This window comes from Podarcis erhardii (genome assembly GCF_964252035.2).
Source record: "Podarcis erhardii genome assembly, chromosome: 10".
NCBI classification, from domain to species: domain Eukaryota; kingdom Metazoa; phylum Chordata; class Lepidosauria; order Squamata; family Lacertidae; genus Podarcis; species Podarcis erhardii.
Window position 1 is genome coordinate 34,225,045 of NC_138500.1, and position 19,015 is coordinate 34,244,059.

Sequence of the window (19,015 nt, forward strand, 5' to 3'; positions counted from 1 at the left end):
TTGCTTAAAAAGTGCGACACTTACTGTAACAACTTCATGGCGAGTACTGACACCTATTTTTCTATTTTAAAAAAGCACTGCAAGTTGTTGTTAAGGAGCTCATTTAAAGCCCGAACACCATCTTTATGTGGCATTGGTGTAAATAGCTGTGACATCCAAAGTATAGTATTGGTGTGGAATTGGCACTGCTTGTTTAAAGACATGATTTCAAGTAAGAAGTCATTAGTGTTTCTGATACTAATGATGGGAGGCTTTGCACCACGTTTTGTAAGTTTAAGTTAATATAGAAATAAATCCTTTCAGTAGCTGTGTTGTTGGCTGAGACACAGGAATGTCCAAGGTTGTTTGGCTTTGTGGATTTTTGGTAGCAGTAAAACCTGCCGTGTATGTGTTCCCTAGTAAACCTGAATATAAAGGGAGTTTCCTTGATGTCATTAATACATATTTTGTATGTAGCTAAGCAGCAAGAAGCAGGCATATTTGGTAGCCAGCCAACAGGCCAAAAAGCACATTATTCAGATGCATTCCAGAACACTGAGTATCATGTCTCCCTGTGTATATTTAAACTAGGCGTGCACAACTTATGACCCACCAAGTTGAATACAGACCAACAGTCGCCACAGTCTGTCACTTCCTACACTCTTCTGCAATCCCAGTCAGGCATTTTTGAAAGGAGGTTTGTTTAGCCCCTCGTGGACTGCCAGACCCGGTTGCTGAGCTGTGTTTTGATTGGTGGGTCACAAAGTGTGGAGGCCTATATTAAGCTCTCTTGTGTGCTTCATTTTCTCTCTTGTCTCCACCCCGCAGCTCCATTAATGAACAGATGCGTCTTTAATTTTTCTACATTCCTCCTTAGCTATTCAAGACATATGGCAACCTTGAATCTTTGGGCATTTTTTAGTCACTGTTTCTTAGCATTTTGATTTCATAAGACTTTGGGCCAAACTACAATTGGTGTTAAACACACTACTTAAAATTGTGTTATCGTTTAAAAACCCTGCCTGGAAACCATAGGTGTGACACCCTGACCAGGATCACTGTCACCAAACGAATGCTGTGAAAAAGAATTTAGTTGTCAACTCAACGAAGATACTTAGCAAAAAAATCTGGGAGATCAAGCTACACATTCAATTTCATCATTGCGGAAATAAATAAATATAAGGAAACAAGCCTCATATTTATTTTTAGATGGCACCTGACATTTACCAGATAGTCACATATTGCACATATGTCGTCCCCAAGCTGTTGGAGATGAAAGGCCTCAAAAGTTTTTCTCTCTCTCTCTCTCTGCACATGGGGTACATGTCCCACTGCTGAAGGGTTTTGAGAAAATACAGAAGATTACTCACCCAGATGTTATTCTGTTTCCATCCCTAGCATTTTCAAATATCTGGGATGGGCAAAATCTTGACGGCAAGAATAAAGACTTAATCAGGTTCCTCTTATCAGTGGCTAGATTAACCACTTCAAGGTTCTGGAAATATTTGGAAAATGCCGCTTTAAAATACTGGTATATTCTTGTTTTGCTTTTTGCTTTATCTGAAAAGCTAGCCCAAAAGATACAGAAAGTATAACAAAAATGAGTTTTGTTTGACATGGTATGATTTTATTTAATTTATTAATGAAGTAATTGAGGCTCCAGTAACCTCAGCTACACAGGCGGGTATATAGAATTCTTTATAACTGTTTCTATTTTAACTGTAAGCCACCCTGAGTCCCTGTCACAGAAAAAAGGCAGGATGTGCATAATAATAATAATAGCTGTAATAGACCTTCCATATCTTAAGCATCTCCAGCTGCATTTGTTAAACCCTGCAAAGAAAAAAGTTGAAATAGTTTAAAAAGACTCCAATGATTAATCTGTAATTTGCTTTTCTTTCTTTTCCTTCCTTTGGGTTGAACTGTGGCGCTGTGGGTTAAACCACAAAGCCTAGGACTTGCCGATCATAAGGTCAGCAGTTTGAATCCCCGCGACGGGGTGAGCTCCCGTTGCTTGGTCCCTGCTCCTGCCAGCCTAGCAGTTCAAAAGCACATCAAAGTGCAAGTAGATGAATAGGCGGTGTTTCCGTGCTCTGCTCTGGTCCGCCAGAAGTGGCTTAGTCATGCTGGCCACATGACCTGGAAGCTGTACGCCGGCTCCCTCGGCCAATAAATTGAGATGAGCGCCGCAACCCCAGAGTTGCCCATGACTGGACCTAATGGTCAGGGGTCCCTTTACCTTTACCTTATGTATAATGTTCAAAGACTGTTTCTGCTCTGAGTATTATAAATTTCAATTCACTTTTATAATTCTCCCTCAAGATCAATATAAATTACACACACACACACTGGGTCCCTTACACCCCTCATCCACCTTTTGTCTGATCTCCACACCTTGTACCCATCCCTCTTGGCTCACATCCTAATATCAGGGCCAGACGCACAGGTGGCCAGGGGGCGGGGCACAGACAGGGAGTCCCTAGAATAACACCAGATCCTTACCTCCTGCACCACTCAAAGGTCAAATTTGCTACGTGGGCAGGACTGTCCGCCTGTCAATCAGCTGATGTCACAAACACACCAGGGGACCTGTTTTTTGCATAGCGCTATGAACAATCCACTGATTGTCAGTGCTTTGCAGGTGGCCTTGCAGGCCATCCATGAACCCCTTTTGGGTCCAGCCCCATCTTTACCTGCCCCACACTTGACATCACATATGATGTGAGCTGTAAGACAGAGGTGTGGTGGACTTGCATCTGGGTGGGATATACTATAGAGCGGCAAGCTTTTACTGTTAAAATATCAGCAGCCCGTGGTGGTCACAGCTTCACCTGGCATTGGGACCAGCGTAAGAATGATGGTCCTCCTGTTGTGCCATGTTTGGCATGGCAGAGACACCAAAATGCCCTTTATCTGGTGTTTCCTCCTACAGATGGGTGGGTGGGAGTTGCCTTCTTGAATTGCACAATGATTTGAGTCAACAAGATCTATGTAGATCGTATAAAATATCTTGGCCGATGCTCCAGTAGCACTTTAGAAGCCAAGCTTTGTTTGCTCTGTACATGCTGGCTGCAATGTGCTCTGGCATCTGAGCAAAGCCAGTCATTTGACCAGATCATTCAAGAGGAGCCACCCAGAGTTTCCTACAGAAGAAGCAAGATCTCGCTTGGCAAGCGTCCAGGTAACTCCGTCCACTTTAATCTGTAAATCAAAGATGGTGACCCTGTGGCACTCCAGATATTGCTGGACTACAGCTTCCATTATCCCAGGCCACTGGCCATGCTGGTTGGGGGTTGGTGGAAGTTGGAATCCACCATCTGGAGGGTCACAGGTACCCTATCCCTAAAGAGAAAGCCTTATTGTCAGGATCTGCAGCACCTTCTCTAATTAGACTTTCAGCCCAGAAAACTAGCTATGTGCCCAAGTGGGAAACCCGTCTTGGCTCTGAACTTCCAAATGAAGTTTGGAACAACACTACTAAATTGTACACTAAATATAAACAGAACATTTACAAAGCACTAGTTTCCTGGTACTTGGTGCCAGGGACACCCAGTCTAGAAAGATGCTTAGATTCATAATATGTGGATAAGCTGTCCATTGACCCAGAACTTCTGGATTCAAATCCTTACCACCCTCAGAGATATTACAGACAAAATGGTAGAACAAGAACAGGAAACAGAGGAATTGCCACCAGACCCAATCTTGCAAGAAGATGAGAACCCCTCCTTTTAAAAAAGACTGTTTCAAAAAACACAAATAAAACATAATTAAAAGGAGAAGGCATATCATGTGCTCCCACTGTTGCCCAAATAAGTCCAGTTTATTGTACACACATTTTAAAAGATAACCTCTGATTACCCTTTATGTATAGTGGAGACTAAGAAAGAAACATGGCAAATGGGATGCAAGAAGTTGATATGAAACAAGATAAGATGATCATCACAGGAAGATGATGGGTGGGAGGTAAAAGACCTGTGAGAGGGAAGGAAGGGAAGATCTTCCAGGGTGGGAGGCCGGAAGAAGAAACGGAAGCAACCAGGTGAGTGCTGTGAGGGTCCACACCTTATTGTGTGAGTCAAGGGCTAAGATCTACCTCTGATAGAGAGCTTTGTATTTCTTCTTTTCCCTTCTTTCCTCCCTTTTCTTTTCTTTTTCTTTTCTTTTATGTTATTTTCTTATTTTCATTTTTATTTAGACTGATCTGTTTTTACTGTATTCTATGCTGATAAGTTTCAATAAAAAAAAATTATTTTTAAAAAGAACTTATTTATTTCCTTTTTATTCCACCATTCTTCCAGAGAGCTGAGGGTAGTGTACATGGCCACCCCTTCCTCATTTTACCCTCAACTCTGTGAGGTAAACTAAGCTGAGGGAGGTAGCAGCTAGCCCAACATCACCCGCTGAGCTTCGTAGTTATGTGGGGATTGAACCTGCGTCTCCCCACTCCTAGCCCAACACTCTGACCACTATGCCACATGGACCTCCCTGCCATGCCTCACATTTGATCTTAATACATATCTTAATACATATCTTAATGCTTATATATATCTTAATCTTATATATATCTTAGTGGGAGGAAAAAATCCTTAAATAAGAGACACAGTGGAATGATTAATGGACTTCAATGTCTGTACACTAATGCGCAAAGCATGGGAAATAAACAAGATGAGCTTGAGCTCTTGGTACAGCAAACTAAATATGACATAATAGGCATCACTGAAACCTGGTGGGATAAGTCCCACGATTGGAATGTGTGGCTTTTGGATGGAGCCCGGCACACTTCCCTGCACCCCACTGGACTCCCGTGGAAAGCTCTCCGTCAGCTTCCTGTAGCAGAGTCTTCACAGCGGTAGAAAACTGTTGCAGTGTGTGTAATAAATCAGACTGCACGCAAGCGTTCTTGCTTATCTCTAACAGTCTTTAATCGTGTAGAAAAACATTATAAATCAGCCTGGCAAGAGACCGTACATCTTGCTGCCTCGCCGCAAAAGTGAAAGAAAAAAAAACACAGAGAAACACTCCCCTCTGGGAAACATCACTCAGAACTGTTTAACCCTGTAAGTTCTGATTCTCTTCACAGAATGTAATAATGGAGGGATACAATCTATTTCAGAGAAACAGACCAGACAAGAAAGGAGGAGGAGTGGCGTTATATGTCAGGGATGTGTATACCTGTGAAGAGTTCCAAGATTTAGAACCTCAAAGCCAAAGTGAGAGCATTTGGGTCAAAATTAAGGGAGAGAAGAATAACAGTGACCTCACTGTGGGAGTTTACTATAGATCCCCAAGCCAAACAGAGGACATAGATAATGCCTTCCTGGAACAGATGGCCAAGCATGCAAAAGGAAGGGAGATAGTAGTAATGGGGGACTTCAATTACCCGGATATTTGTTGGATGTCAAACTCAGCCAAGAGCATAAGGTCAAACAGATTCCTCACTGGCCTTGCAGACAACTTCATTGTCCAGAAAGTGGGAGAAGCTACAAGAGGAACAGCCATTTTAGATCTGGTCCTAAACAATGTTGATGACCTGGTTAATGGGGTAGAAGTGGAAGGATCATTAGGCGCGAGTGATCATGCTCTTCTGAAGTTTACTATACAGCGGAAAGGAGCAGCCAAGCATGCTAGGACTCAATTTCTTGACTTTAAAAAAGCCGACTTCATAAAACTTAGGGAAGTGCTGAGTGAGATCCCATGGACAGTAATACTAAAAGGAAAGGGAGTTCATGATGGCTGGGAGTTTGTTAAGAGGGAGATAGTAAAAGCACAACTTCAGGCAATACCAATGAGACGGAAACATGGAAGGTGCCTAAAGAAGCCAGGGTGGCTATCTAAAGAACTTTTAACTGAGTTAAGATTAAAAAAGGATGTGTACTAAAAATGGAAAAGGGGGAAAACCACCAAAGAGGAATTTAAACAAATAGCCAGCACCTATAGACACAAAGTCAAAAAAGCTAAAGCACAGAATGAACTCAGGCTTGCTAGAGAGGTTAAAAGCAACAAAAAAGGCTTTTAAGGGTATGTTTGTAGCAAAAGGAAGAACAAAGAAACAGTGGGGTCACTCAGAGGAGAAGATGGTGAAATGCAAACAGGGGACACAGAAAGGGCTGAACTCCTCAATGCCTTCTTTGCCTCAGTCTTCTCCAATAAAGAAAACAATGCCCGACCTGAAGAATTTGGAGCAAATGATTCAGCAGAGGAAACACAGCCCAGAATAACTAAGGACATAGTACAAGAATATTTGGCTAGTTTAGATGTATTCAAGTCTCCAGGGCCAGATGAACTGCATCCAAGAGTATTAAAAGAACTGGCAGATGTGATCTCAGAACCACTGGCAGTCATCTTTGAGAATTCCTGGAGAACAGGCGAAGTCCCGGCAGACTGGAGGAGGGCAAATGTTGTCCCTATTTTCAAAAAGGGGAAAAGAGAGGACCCAAATAATTACCGCCCAGTCAGTCTGACATCAATACCAGGGAAGATTCTGGAGCAGATCATTAAGCAAACAGTCTGTGAGCACCTAGAAAGGAATGCTGTGATCACCAATAGTCAGCATGGATTTCTAAAAAATAAGTCATGTCAGACTAACCTGATCTCGTTTTTTGACAGAATTACAACCCTGGTAGATGAAGGGAACACAGTGGATGTAGCCTACCTTGATTTCAGCAAGGCATTTGACAAGGTGCCCCGTGATATTCTTGTAAAGAAGCTGGTAAAATGCGGTCTTGACTATGCTACCACTCAGTGGATTTGTAACTGGCTGTCTGACCGAACCCAAAGGGTGCTCATCAATGGTTCCTCTTCATCCTGGAGAAGAGTGACTAGTGGGGTGCCACAGGGTTCTGTCTTGGGCCCGGTCTTATTCAACATCTTTATCAACGACTTGGATGATGGACTCAAGGGCATCCTGATCAAATTTGCAGATGACACCAAACTGGGAGGGGTGGCTAACACCCCAGAGGACAGGATCACACTTCAAAATGACCTTAACAGATTAGAGAACTGGGCCAAAACAGACAAGATGAATTTTAACAGGGAGAAATGTAAAGTATTGCACTTGGGCAAAAAAAATGAGAGGCACAAATACAAGATGGGTGACACCTGGCTTGAGAGCAGTACATGTGAAAAGGATCTAGGAGTCTTGATTGACCACAAACTTGACATGAGCCAACAGTGTGACGCGGCAGCTAAAAAAGCCAATGCAATTCTGGGCTTCATCAATAGCAGTATAGCATCTAGATCAAGGGAAGTAATAGTGCCACTGTATTCTGCTCTGGTCAGACCTCACCTGGAGTACTGTGTCCAGTTCTGGGCACCACAGTTCAAGAAGGACACTGACAAACTGGAACGTGTCCAGAGGAGGCCAACCAAAATGGTCAAAGGCCTGGAAACGATGCCCTATGAGGAATGGCTAAGGGAGCTGGGCATGTTTAGCCTGGAGAAGAGGAGGTTAAGGGGTGATATGATAGCTATGTTCAAATATATAAAAGGATGTCACATAGAGGAGGGAGAAAGGTTGTTTTCTGCTGCTCCAGAGAAGCGGACACGGAGCAATGGATCCAAACTACAAGAAAGAAGATTCCACCTAAACATTAGGAAAAACTTCCTGACAGTAAGAGCTGTTCGACAGTGGAATTTGCTGCCAAGGAGTGTGGTGGAGTCTCCTTCTTTGGAGGTCTTTAAGCAGAGGCTTGACAACCATATGTCAGGAGTGCTCTGATGGTGTTTCCTGCTTGGCAGGGGGTTGGACTCGATGGCCCTTGTGGTCTCTTCCAACTCTATGATTCTATGCTGAGAGCAGCATGCTGGACCAGACAGACCTTTCACCTGTCCTGCAGAGCTCTCCTTATGTTCTTAAGCTCTGTTTACAAAAGTTAAAAAGAAACCAATTTGCCTGCAATTCTGAAGCAATGAAAGTACTGCTCAGCCCAGAACATTGCACGGGGTGAAGTTTCCATGGAATCATAAACAAGGTGCAGCACTGAAGGTACATAAAGCATCTTGCATGGGGATGACATGGAACGGTGGGTGAAGAAACCATATGGCAAGGATCATGAAGGTGTCAGGGTTGCAGAGCCAGGATAGGACCCTTGGGTGCATCACCTCACCTGGTATTCTGGTTTGCTCCACCTAATAGTTTTTCCAGGACAAAAACAAAACTAATTTGTTACGTAGGTTATGCTGATAAATCGTGACTGGCTCACTCTGTGTGCTTCATGGCAAAGCAGGAAACCCAGGACTTGCCAGTCCCTGTCCAACACTCTCTGCACTGGGCTACACCAGCTGCCAGATGTTTCCCAGGTTGTTCCCATGTTGTTTGGTAGTGGGAAGGTGCAGAGGCAATATCATCATCACTATTATCCACACACACCCCCGATCGTTCCGGGGGGGGGGGGGCAGAGCAGCACCCATTTCAGAGCCTCATGATTCCCATCACCATTTCTTCCTTCCTGGCTCACAGCAGAGATTGTTCCCAAGTTCTCTGAGGAGGAGGAAGCACAGGGCAATAAGCAGAAACATTATTATTACCAACTCCTCATCCACCTCTAATTTTGACATAGTCATGCTTATATAGGTGAATGAATAGTAAAGGTAAAGGGACACCTGACTATTAGGTCCAGTCATGGCCGACTCTGAGGTTGCGGCGCTCATCTTGCTTTCCTGGCCGAGAGAACCGGCATACAGCTTCCGGGTCAAGTGGCCAGCATGACTAAGCCACTTCTGGCGAACCAGAGCAGCGCACAGAAACGCCGTTTACCTTCCCGCTGGAACGGTACCTATTTATCTACTTGCACTCTGACGTTCTTTCAAACTGCTAGGTTGGTAGGAGCAGGGACCGAGCAACGGGAGCTCACCTCATCGTGGGGTTTCGAAACCACCTACCTTCTGATCAGCAAGTCCTTGGCTCTGTGGTTTAACCCGCAGAATAGAGCTCCCCAAAAGGGCGGCACACAGGACCCCACAGACCATAAATCTGCCACTGGTTGTATCACTATTGGTATTTTGTATGCAAGTGAAATTGCTCTCTCTCTCTCTCTCTCTCTCTCTCTCTCTCACACACACACACACACACACACACACACGGGGTGGAGGGGAGAGAAGAGAGAGAGAGAAACTCTCTGATGCCTAAAGGCTGGGTTACCAGCAAGGTTCTATTTATAGTTTGCTATATTGCTTCACTACAAAGCTTGCATTTTCCCAGGGACAGAAGCCGAACAACAAGAAAAAGGTGTTGCCTTTACTTCTTAGTCCCGGTCAGGGTTTAGATCACATTTGTGGGCTCCTTGCCCACTCTGAAGGAGCCGATAGCCTGTGGACACATTCCTCCACTTGTTTGGTCAACAGAAGCAAAATGTGTGGGTCACAAGCCATGCCCCAGGGAAAGATTTAATGAATGTTTAACCAGCAATTTGCGGCCTGTGAGAGGTGGAAAGCAATCCCAATTCAATACAAATGACAGACATGGCTGGCAAGTGCAGAAGGAGTAGAAAACAGTCAGAAAGAGGGAGGAAAAGAGGAAGGCACTGTCTGCCCTGTCAACAGAGCTGCTGACATTTCTTGATGCTATAACTTCAAGAGTAGAAACTGACACTGGGCACAGAACTCAGGGTTCTTGGAATCTCCTCTTAAATTTCAAGTACAAATTTCTAGCCCTCATGGCTGAAAAGACAGATTTGGCCAGTGCCCGGTGAGATTTAATAACATTGGGGTACTAAGAGAGTTTTAACAAATACTGTAGTTCTTCCCCACTACGATACTGAAGAAGTGTGCATGCACACGAAAGCTCATACCTAGAACTAACTTAGTTGGTCTTTAAGGTGCTACTGGAAGGAATTTTTTTATTTTGTTCTAAAAGTTGGGTAGTTCTTTATCTCCTTGACATCTGAAGGGAGAGCATTCTGCAGGGAGGGCACAACTACCGAGAAGGCCCTCCTAGGAAATGTTAAATTCAGGACTTAACGGTCAAATGGGTCCTCCACTTTAGATGCTTGCTGCTCCCAAATCCTGCTATTATGTATGTGAATTTAAATCCCCTTCCACCACCCAGAACCATAGCTCATTAGAGAGGGAGTAAGGGCCTTAGCTCAAAGAGGGCCTTGGACACGGGTGACTCATTCTGTTTCAATGCTTGAGGCAAAACAGGAAGGTGCTGCCCCCCCCCCATCATTGAAACCACTCCACCAAAGCCTCACTTACCGGGGTCATGAGGTGGCAGCTTCCAGCAAGATCTCATGTGAGCTCCACACGATCTCTTGAGAGTTCTGCCAGATCTCGCCGGAAGCCACCACTGGGTCTCCTCACTTCTCTGATGGAGGTAGCAGGGGTGGGTGTGGCACCTGTGGGGGCAAACGCCCCATGGGATTTTGCCATTCGAGATGGCTGCCTCAATCCACCTCATGGGTGGACCTGCCCTGGCCTCATATTTAGACACTTGTTATTTTGGGGGGGCATTTTATAAGTTTTGCCATTTGTCTTTATGTGCATCAAGCCCAAATGGGACACGCATGCTCAGCTTACACTTACAGCTAAAGCATCCCTGACAAATAGCCATCCAAGCTCTGCTTAAAAATCTCCAAGGAAGGAGAGTCTACCACTTCATGTGGGAGTCTGTTCCACTGCCAAACAGCTCTTACTGTCAGAAAGTTCTTCATGATGTTTAGACGGAATCTCCCTTCTTGGAACTTGAAACCCTTGGTTCAGGTCCTGCCCTCTGGAGCAAGAGAAAACAAGTTTGCTCAATCTTCATGTGACAGCCCATTAAATATTTGAAGATGTCTATTATATCTCCTCTCAGTGTCCTCTTTTCCAAGCTAAAAGTGCCCAGCTCCCTCAACCATTCCTCATAAGGCTTGGCTTCCAGACCCTTGATCATCTTGGTCCTCCTCCTCTGCACATGTACCAGCTTGTCAATATCCTTCTTAAATTGTGGCACCCAAATTGGACACATTAATCCAGGTGTGGCCTGACCAAGGCAGAATAGAGCATAACTATTACTTCCCTTGATCCGGACACTAGACTTCTGTTGATGCAGCCTAGAATAGCATTAGCGTTTTTGCAACTTCATCACACTGTTGACTCATGTTATGCTTGTGGTCTACCTAGTGTTAAATTTAATGCTACATAAAGTGTTGAACAAATGTGATTGTATTATATTGTATTGTATGAAAGTTGCAGAGAAAGCATGTCAGTATTTTTCAATGTAGCTGCAACAGGAGGGTATTATTCTAGCTTTGAATCTTCTATACCAATAGTGAATTCCATTGAACCATACAGCTGGAAGAGACCCCAAGGGACATCTAGTCCAAACCTCTGCAATGCAGGAATCGTTTGCCCAACATGGGGCTCAAACCCACAACCCTGAGGTTAAGAACCTCATGCTCTACTCACTGAGCCATCCATTTTATGAGTGTGGAGCCTTATGTATCCAAAATGCACCACCTATGCACAAGGTGGAGGTATCAACAGGCTTGGGGGGACCAAAGTTTTGCAGAAGTACACTAACTCTTTAAGGGGGCAAGTAAAGAGGAGGGACATTAAAACAGCTCATTGGGGACTGAGCATGTCCAATGAGTATGGGATACTAACCATCCCTAACTGTTGGGGCAGGTGCACAGAAAACCAGACAGGGAGGGGAAATGTAATGAAGGCACTTGGAAAAGGGCATGGCTGGCAAGTTAAAATTCTGAATGCCACAGTTTCCACTTGTACCTTTCCCAATATAAAAAAGCCCCTAGCGTTGCTTGTTTTCATGATGGCTGCAGGATATGGAAGTGATTTCTTCAGTGATTCTAGTATCTTTATGGATAATTAATTTGCTACCTAAAGGTTATGGAAAAGACATCATCCTCCCCGCCCCCCCCCCTTGTGTGCTAACAATGAGATCTCTCAGTTTCCTCAATTAGGCCAACTCCTGTGATTAATATCCCCCCACGAGAGCTATTAAACACCGGTTAAAATTGCTGAGAAATGACTGGGAGAAAAGATATATGATCTCCGTCATGGATTTCTCATCTCTAATTGCTAGGCTTCTTTTGACAAGTGCCCGGGCCAGAAACAGGGAGTTCCACCAGACACATGACATGGGTGAAAGGGATGTCAGGAACAAAAAGAGCTTGGGGTGGTGAATAGACATCCTTCTTCGAGTTGCTAGCCCTGCTCTGATCACTCGTCATCCTCGTCACTTCCCAGAAAATGCAGTAAATCTGATACTTTCCTTGATGTCTCAAAGAAGTACCAGCAAGATTTTAACCTTGAAAGCTGAATTGAAACCTTCGAAAGAAAACCCAACCAAGTCGAGAAGGGTGGAGGAATGCGGGGAGAGAACCTGAGGCAGCATCTGGGGCACACCTCAGCTGGTTTTAGCCAGCAGGAAGGGGGTCTCCTCCTAGTATCAAGTAGACAGATAATGAGCGTCTTTCTGATGATGAAATGGACCTCATGCACTTTGTGGAAATGGCTTGCTAAGAGGCTAAGACTCAAATAACTGAAAACACAGGATACCTTCCCACTGTTGACAGCAATGGCCAGCACTCAGTCAAGCCTCACCTGATGCCGCGAACAGATTTTACCAAGACACTCTCTTTCTCTGAATTTGTTCTCTGTGTTGCAAATGTCAACATTACTGTTGTTCTTATCAACAGAATCCAGCCTCCAATAATAAATGGATTCCAGGAAGGTGATAGTTTGATGGATGATTCCTATACTGTAACTAACACAGAGAATTTGTTTTTACAGCTCTGCTGGGACGCGTATACTGAGCCTTCAGACTGCACTCTTCCTCTTCCACCCTCGGGATGTCAGAGAATTCAGACAAAAATGGAAACTGGAGCAGAAATTGCTGACATTCACTTCTTCATCCCGTGTCCAGAAGAGAAATGGATCTGGCAAATGCAATCAGTATTCGCTGTTTTTGTTACCGCTGTCAGTAAGCATTGTGTTTCCTTTACATGGGAATGAATGCTGGGGAATCAATGAATTGTGCCAAATTTCACCATGACAGATGGCAACATGAACGTCTTTTTTGTTGGAAGCCAACCTGCAGCAGAACAGAAGCAGCACTGCCTGCAGCAAATATGTCTCGGAACAGAAAGGGATGGCTGCTTACATCCTTACTCCACCCTCTGCCCAATGGTCAACAGCTTGCCAGAGAAACAAAGTGGTCCTGCAAGAAAGAACACCTGAAGAGGTGAAGAGGGTGTTGCTGAGGGCATCACTTTCCAGTGAGCAGTGGTGCATGCAACACACATGCTCCAGGCAGTGCCAGATTTATGTATAAGCTAAACAAGCTATAGCTTAGGGCCCCACACTCTTGGGAGCCCCCAAAAATATTAAAGGAAAAAAACTGGATGTACATTTCCACAATATAAGATAAAAAACAAATAAAATAAAACCTACATACAGCAACAGTATGTATTAATAATTATTTCGCTACAGTGGTACCTCGGGTTACATATGCTTCAGGTTACATAGGCTGCAGGTTACAGACTCCGCTAACCCAGAAATAGTGCTTCAGGTTAAGAACTTTGCTTCAGGATGAGAACAGAAATCGTGCTCTGGCGGTGCGGCAGCAGCAGGAGGCCCCATTAGCTAAAGTGGTGCTTCAGGTTAAGAACAGTTTCAGGTTAAGAACGGACCTCTGGAACGAATTAAGTACTTAACCCGAGGTACCACTGTATTAGTATACTTCTTCTTAATTATATTTCACTATTTATATACTTCTTCTTAATTGTATTTCCGTTCAACAATTACTTTGATAAAATACATATTTTATTATGTGCAAATCGCTTTAGATACCTATTAGGTCCATAAATTACCAGATAGCATATATTCAGCACAAAAAACAGTGACAATTTGTTGTTGACAAAGGACAGCTGGACATATAAAGGGCCCCATTACCTTCAGCAGCTTGGGGCCTCATCAAACCTAAATCTGGCCCTGGCTCCAGGCACTCTGGCAGAAGTCTTTCCAAGGTACCATTGACACCCTTTTATTATTACTGCAATGTCGGGAACTTTGCCTCTGCCACAGAACTACAGGTGCTCTTCCTACCCTTTCAGTAGTCCCCCAAAAAGGAACACAATGAGTTAATAGGTGAGACAAGCCACACACACAAAAGGAAAGGGTATATTTTATAGGACTCAGTGACTGCTTTAACACAATGCACTTGCCTTTTGACTTCTCTTCTCCTAGAACTATCTTCCCAGGCCCATTCTGCCTGGTTGTTGTGCATCTGAAACATTTTGGTACTGAATTTGCTTATTTTACTCTTTCCTCCCTGGACTTGTTTCCTTTTGTGCAATGTCTAAACCATAAAACTGAAGGCAGAGCCAGTGTCATGTTGTAATCTGGTAGATCCTGGCACCAGTGCAGTTGGCATAACTTCATATTAAAAAGATACCCCTCAATAAACTATATTTGTCATGGAAGGCATGAGTAAATATCCTGACCTTCTAATTCTTAATGTGGAGATCAGCACACTAATCCTATGTTAACAGCTGAGATTAATTATCACCTCCTGGAAGAAAGAATTGGCTTCCGCATAGACAATAGGATCTTCATCCCAAGGTAAACTCATGATTCAGGAAACATGCAGATAACCAGTCAGTCATTTCTTACTTGGGTCGTTTCCTTTCAACTTCAAACTTGGTGAAGTCAACAGGATAGTAAACATACATTCACTGGACACAGAGCAAAGGAATGGGTGAGATTCCTGCTGCCTGGATAGTACAGGATTTTAAAGGAAGAGCTTAACTCTTGCACTGATCTCTGATCCCTGACTTAGTGTTCCTTCAGTATCAGGTATATTCCCCTTTTCTTCTCTATTTAGCATGGGTCTGTGGCACATTGTTACACCCACTCTCTAGGCTTTGGGGATAGTTAAGGATTCTTTTACCCTTTCAGATCAAGATGTGTCTGTGCTGCATGCATATCTGAACCTGACTGCAACCCATAAACTCTTGTTTCTTTCTTTTCGCATAATAAACCAAACTTTCTGAAGGAGTGTCTCCACCCCCATCGTTCTGCCCAGACACTGAGGTCCAGCACCGAGGGCCTTCTGGCGATTCCCTCACTGCAAGAAGCGAAGTTACAGGGAACCAGGCAGAGGGGCTTCTCGGTAGTGGTTCCCGCCCTGTGGAACGCCCTCCCACAAGATGTCAAAGAAATTAACAACTACTGTATCCGACTTTTAGAAGACATCTGGAGACAGCCCTGTTTAGGGAAGCTTTTAATATCTGATGAATTATTGTATTTTTATGTTTTATTGGAAGCCGCCCAGAGTGGCTGGGGAAACCCAGCCAGATGAACGGGGTAGAATTGATTGATTGATTGATTGATTGATTGATTGATTGATTGATTGATTGAGATATGTACCTTCTTTATAGGGCAACGGGCATGCATACTGACACCAGCAAAAGATCCTAAACTTCTTGGAAGCGTGTGTAGGGAGCACACAGGTGGTGGAGAGACACGTGGGTTCAGACATACACCTCGTAACATTGTTACGGCACACACACAAAATCCCAATAATCTGGCCTAGTATAGGTGACCTTGAACGTTAAAGCTCTTTTTACAGCAGGAGGAAGGAACACACAAGAGTTCACTATCTTACTCTCTCTGCAGACATGCTTACATGAACATGGTCTATTTGCTTTGCTTCATCTGTTCTTTGACTTAAAGGGTTCCATGGAACTTTAAAGGATTAAACACTGGTTAATTCTAATTGTTAGCAAAACAACAGCAAAAGTGTAGGTAAGGAGCTGGACTCCTGCTTCAAGATTTCCTTTCCATTTGTGTGCGTGCTCCCTCCCTCTCTCTCCTCATTAAGTTCACCTTGTCAACAACAGCAACACACACAGAGACACCCTTTCGGGAGTGACTCCACAATCTTCCTTGGCTAAAAGGAAGAGTGGCCTCTCTCCTTGTTCTGGTGAAACACTGTGCATGCTTCCTGATGTGCTTTTGCGAGTGCTGCCTTTGTTCTCGAGCTTTCAAAAGTGAATCAAAAGACCCACTAAACCAGACACATTTTGAAGTCTCCCTTTGAGCACCTGAGATCGTGCTGGAATAGCTCGCTCCACAATGAAAGCATGTGTGGTATTCACTCATAGCATTCTTGCTATGTGGACTTTAACCAAAATAAAGTCTTGCTGCGGGTGAAAAAGGAGATTTGCTTAGCAGTGTTTAATTTCTGTGAAGGGGAGATCTGGGGCTCAGATTCGTCTGGAATCTACATCATTTGAAATAAGCTCTGCCCCCGCCTATCCCACATCAATCCATATGTTTAACAGCATGAGGTGGTTATTTCAGGTTGAGGGAAATGCTCTCTGACCATGTGGGTTGGGAGCATTTGCTTCCATTTTCATTAAACTGCAAACCCTAAACTCTGATGAACCATGTCTAAAATTAAGGACCAGAATGATGAACCGGCAGCCTGTAGATGCTTTTGGATGACATCTTCCATCATCTCCAGCCACTGGCTATGCTGGCCCTGGAGTCTAACATCTGGAGAACCACACGTTTCTCTTCCATAGTTTAGGGAACTAAGCCAGCTTTCTAAACCATAGTCTGAAATTGGCTCATTTCAATCATAAACCATAGTTAAGGCCAGGCCTGTGCAGAGCTTGTCTGGGGCCCAGGGCGGAAGTCTTGTTCTTGGCATGACAATGCAAGTCTGGCAGGCCCCTGGCAGGGCCCTCTGACCAGCCTAGCCCTCCAAAGCCCAAGGCAAGTGCACCTGGCTTCCCTCACACCTCTGCATGTGCCTAGTTAAGGCTAACCACAGTTTGACTGGTTTGAGACAGTATGATAACAATTAGTTACAGATGGAAGGGGAAGCTTCCTTTCTCTTCATAGCCGCACCAGGAGGAGGAGGAGGAGAGTAACTCCCAAACCCAAGACTTGCCCATGTAACTCTAAGCCATAGCCAGGGTTGTCTTACCCATAGGTTCTAAGGGTGCAGGGCACCTTGGCGCCGGGCTCTCATGGGCGCGAGGTCGAGAGTCCGGGGCCCAAGAGTTGAGTCCAGGGAAGAGCCGTCTGTCAGTTGGAGCGCCGCAGTGGGCTCTTCTGCTGTAAGCTGCTCTGTGCCGTGAGTTTGGGGGTGACGGAGCCAGCGAGACACTGAGGCGGCCGGCCGGCTCTGCCCTCCTGCACTCCTGGGACTGGGTAACCGGGGCGGGGGCGCCAGGCGGATCTTTGCACCCCAGTGTCGCATATGCTTAAGATAGCCCTGACGATATCTTAGCATTAAACCTGAGAAAGACCACCAAATTGGCAACACACTCAGAAGGCTGCTTATGCATGCAAATTTTCCTTCCTGGAGGAAGGAGCAAAAGTGCCTTCATTAATACAGGAAGACCACACACCAAGGGCAGGATTCCATTCAGAACTGTCACTGCATTGTAGCCATGTAAAATCTATTGAAATAAGAAAAGGCAATGTAACAGCAGCATGGAGTGGACTGCATGCTACAGCTCTCCTTCATCCATTGCGGTTTTAACAGATACAAATAAAAGCACCCTGCTGTGTACTCAATAATGTTTGAAGTTCATACACATCTTGGTTTCCTGTTAGTACATGACAGAAAGAACCACACTGCTTTTCCAAATTTTTTGAGGAGGGAGAGACGGCATGCATGTTACAAACGGTGCCACTTTTAAAGGGTGCATGATCCAGGTTTGTTAACACGTGCTCGTTAGCATTTTAAGATGTAAAGCAACGCTAAACACCACTGGGTTTCAGGGGTATAAACTGAAACAGGGGAAATTATCCTGTGATAATATGAATGTCAAATATAGGGCAAGCTAACAAATCATTCTGTCAGCACCAGCTTCCAAGTAACATAATTTACAGAAAACTTGTGATTGCACATGGCACAACTGTTACTTAGAACTTGACACACACAAAGCCCATTTTGTTTTTCTGTTGTTGGATGTTATAAAAAAAAAAATCATGAAACCTCTCCATGCTAAAATCAACATGGAAAGGTTTATATCCTCATAGTTGCATGCAAGTAAAAAGTCTGTGTTTGACTCTGGAGAGAAGTATTGCTTGTGACAGCCAGTGTCCGCCGGTGCTTAGGATGGAGTGTGATTGGCAAGAGCAGAGAAATGTCAGAAAGTGCAATGTTATGGTGTTGCCACTACACTTCCGTAACTGCAGAATATCACAGGGATACAAATGTTTAGAATCAAATGCAGGGGAGGAAGAGCCTCTGGACAATGCCATTATTTGCATAACATCAAGCCTAACGTTCATAGGCCATGTTAAGCATTGAAGAGAGTTCTAGAGGACACGTCCCCTTCTGCTATGCCTCACCAAAACAGAGGGCAAAAGAGGACACCGATTTGCATATGCTCATGTATATGTACAGATGGACATATTGAAATAATTACTATAGGTTAAATAGAAATACAGTTCATCTCATCATAGCGGGGAGGACTGTGGCCTGTGTGCCTAGTCAGACTGCTCTCCAGCGCTGTGCCAGGGGGAGAGAATAAAGCCAAGACGTATATCCAGGGCTTAAAGCCTGCCCTGGCTGTCGCTGAGCCAATGGACCAAGCCCAAGTTTCTTGCTTTAATTTACAAGGTGTGCAGCAGTCCAGGGTGCAGATTCAATCATGTTTCTTCCTGCCTCCCTATATGAAAAGCCACCCTGACTACTTGCATCAGGAACCCAGAATGATGAACCATGAACTGTGAATTCTGCTGCCTTGGCCCAACATCACTTATTATAGGCTGGAAATCAGTAGTCTTGCTGTGGCTGAGAAGAGGACTGTTATCTTTGTGGAGCAGCAATAGATAAGGTACAACCCTCTGTATCTTGTTGGACTACAACTCCCATCATCCTTGGCCACTGACTATGCTCACTGGGGCTGATGGGAGTTAGAGTCCAGGCACAAAATATAGAGGGCCAGGGATTCCCCCATCCCTAATGTACAGAGTACATGGGAGTTGTGTGGGTTTTTAAAAACCTGGTTGCTAGCTTTCTGAGTTCAGGCTGGAGGAGCAATGAGGAAGTTGTTGAAGCAGAATGGTT

At 44.4% G+C, this 19,015-nt stretch overlaps 1 long non-coding RNA gene across 1 annotated transcript; it reads right to left on the reverse strand.

Moving 5' to 3' along the window:
• Window positions 1-1,551: 1,551 nt before the first annotated feature.
• LOC309351557 lies at window positions 1,552-14,058 on the reverse strand. Its single transcript, XR_014160908.1, has 3 exons — window positions 13,900-14,058; window positions 10,611-10,711; window positions 1,552-1,812 (listed from the first exon to the last, which is right to left on the reverse strand). It is a non-coding gene; the product is annotated as an uncharacterized lncRNA (long non-coding RNA).
• Window positions 14,059-19,015: the final 4,957 nt, after the last annotated feature.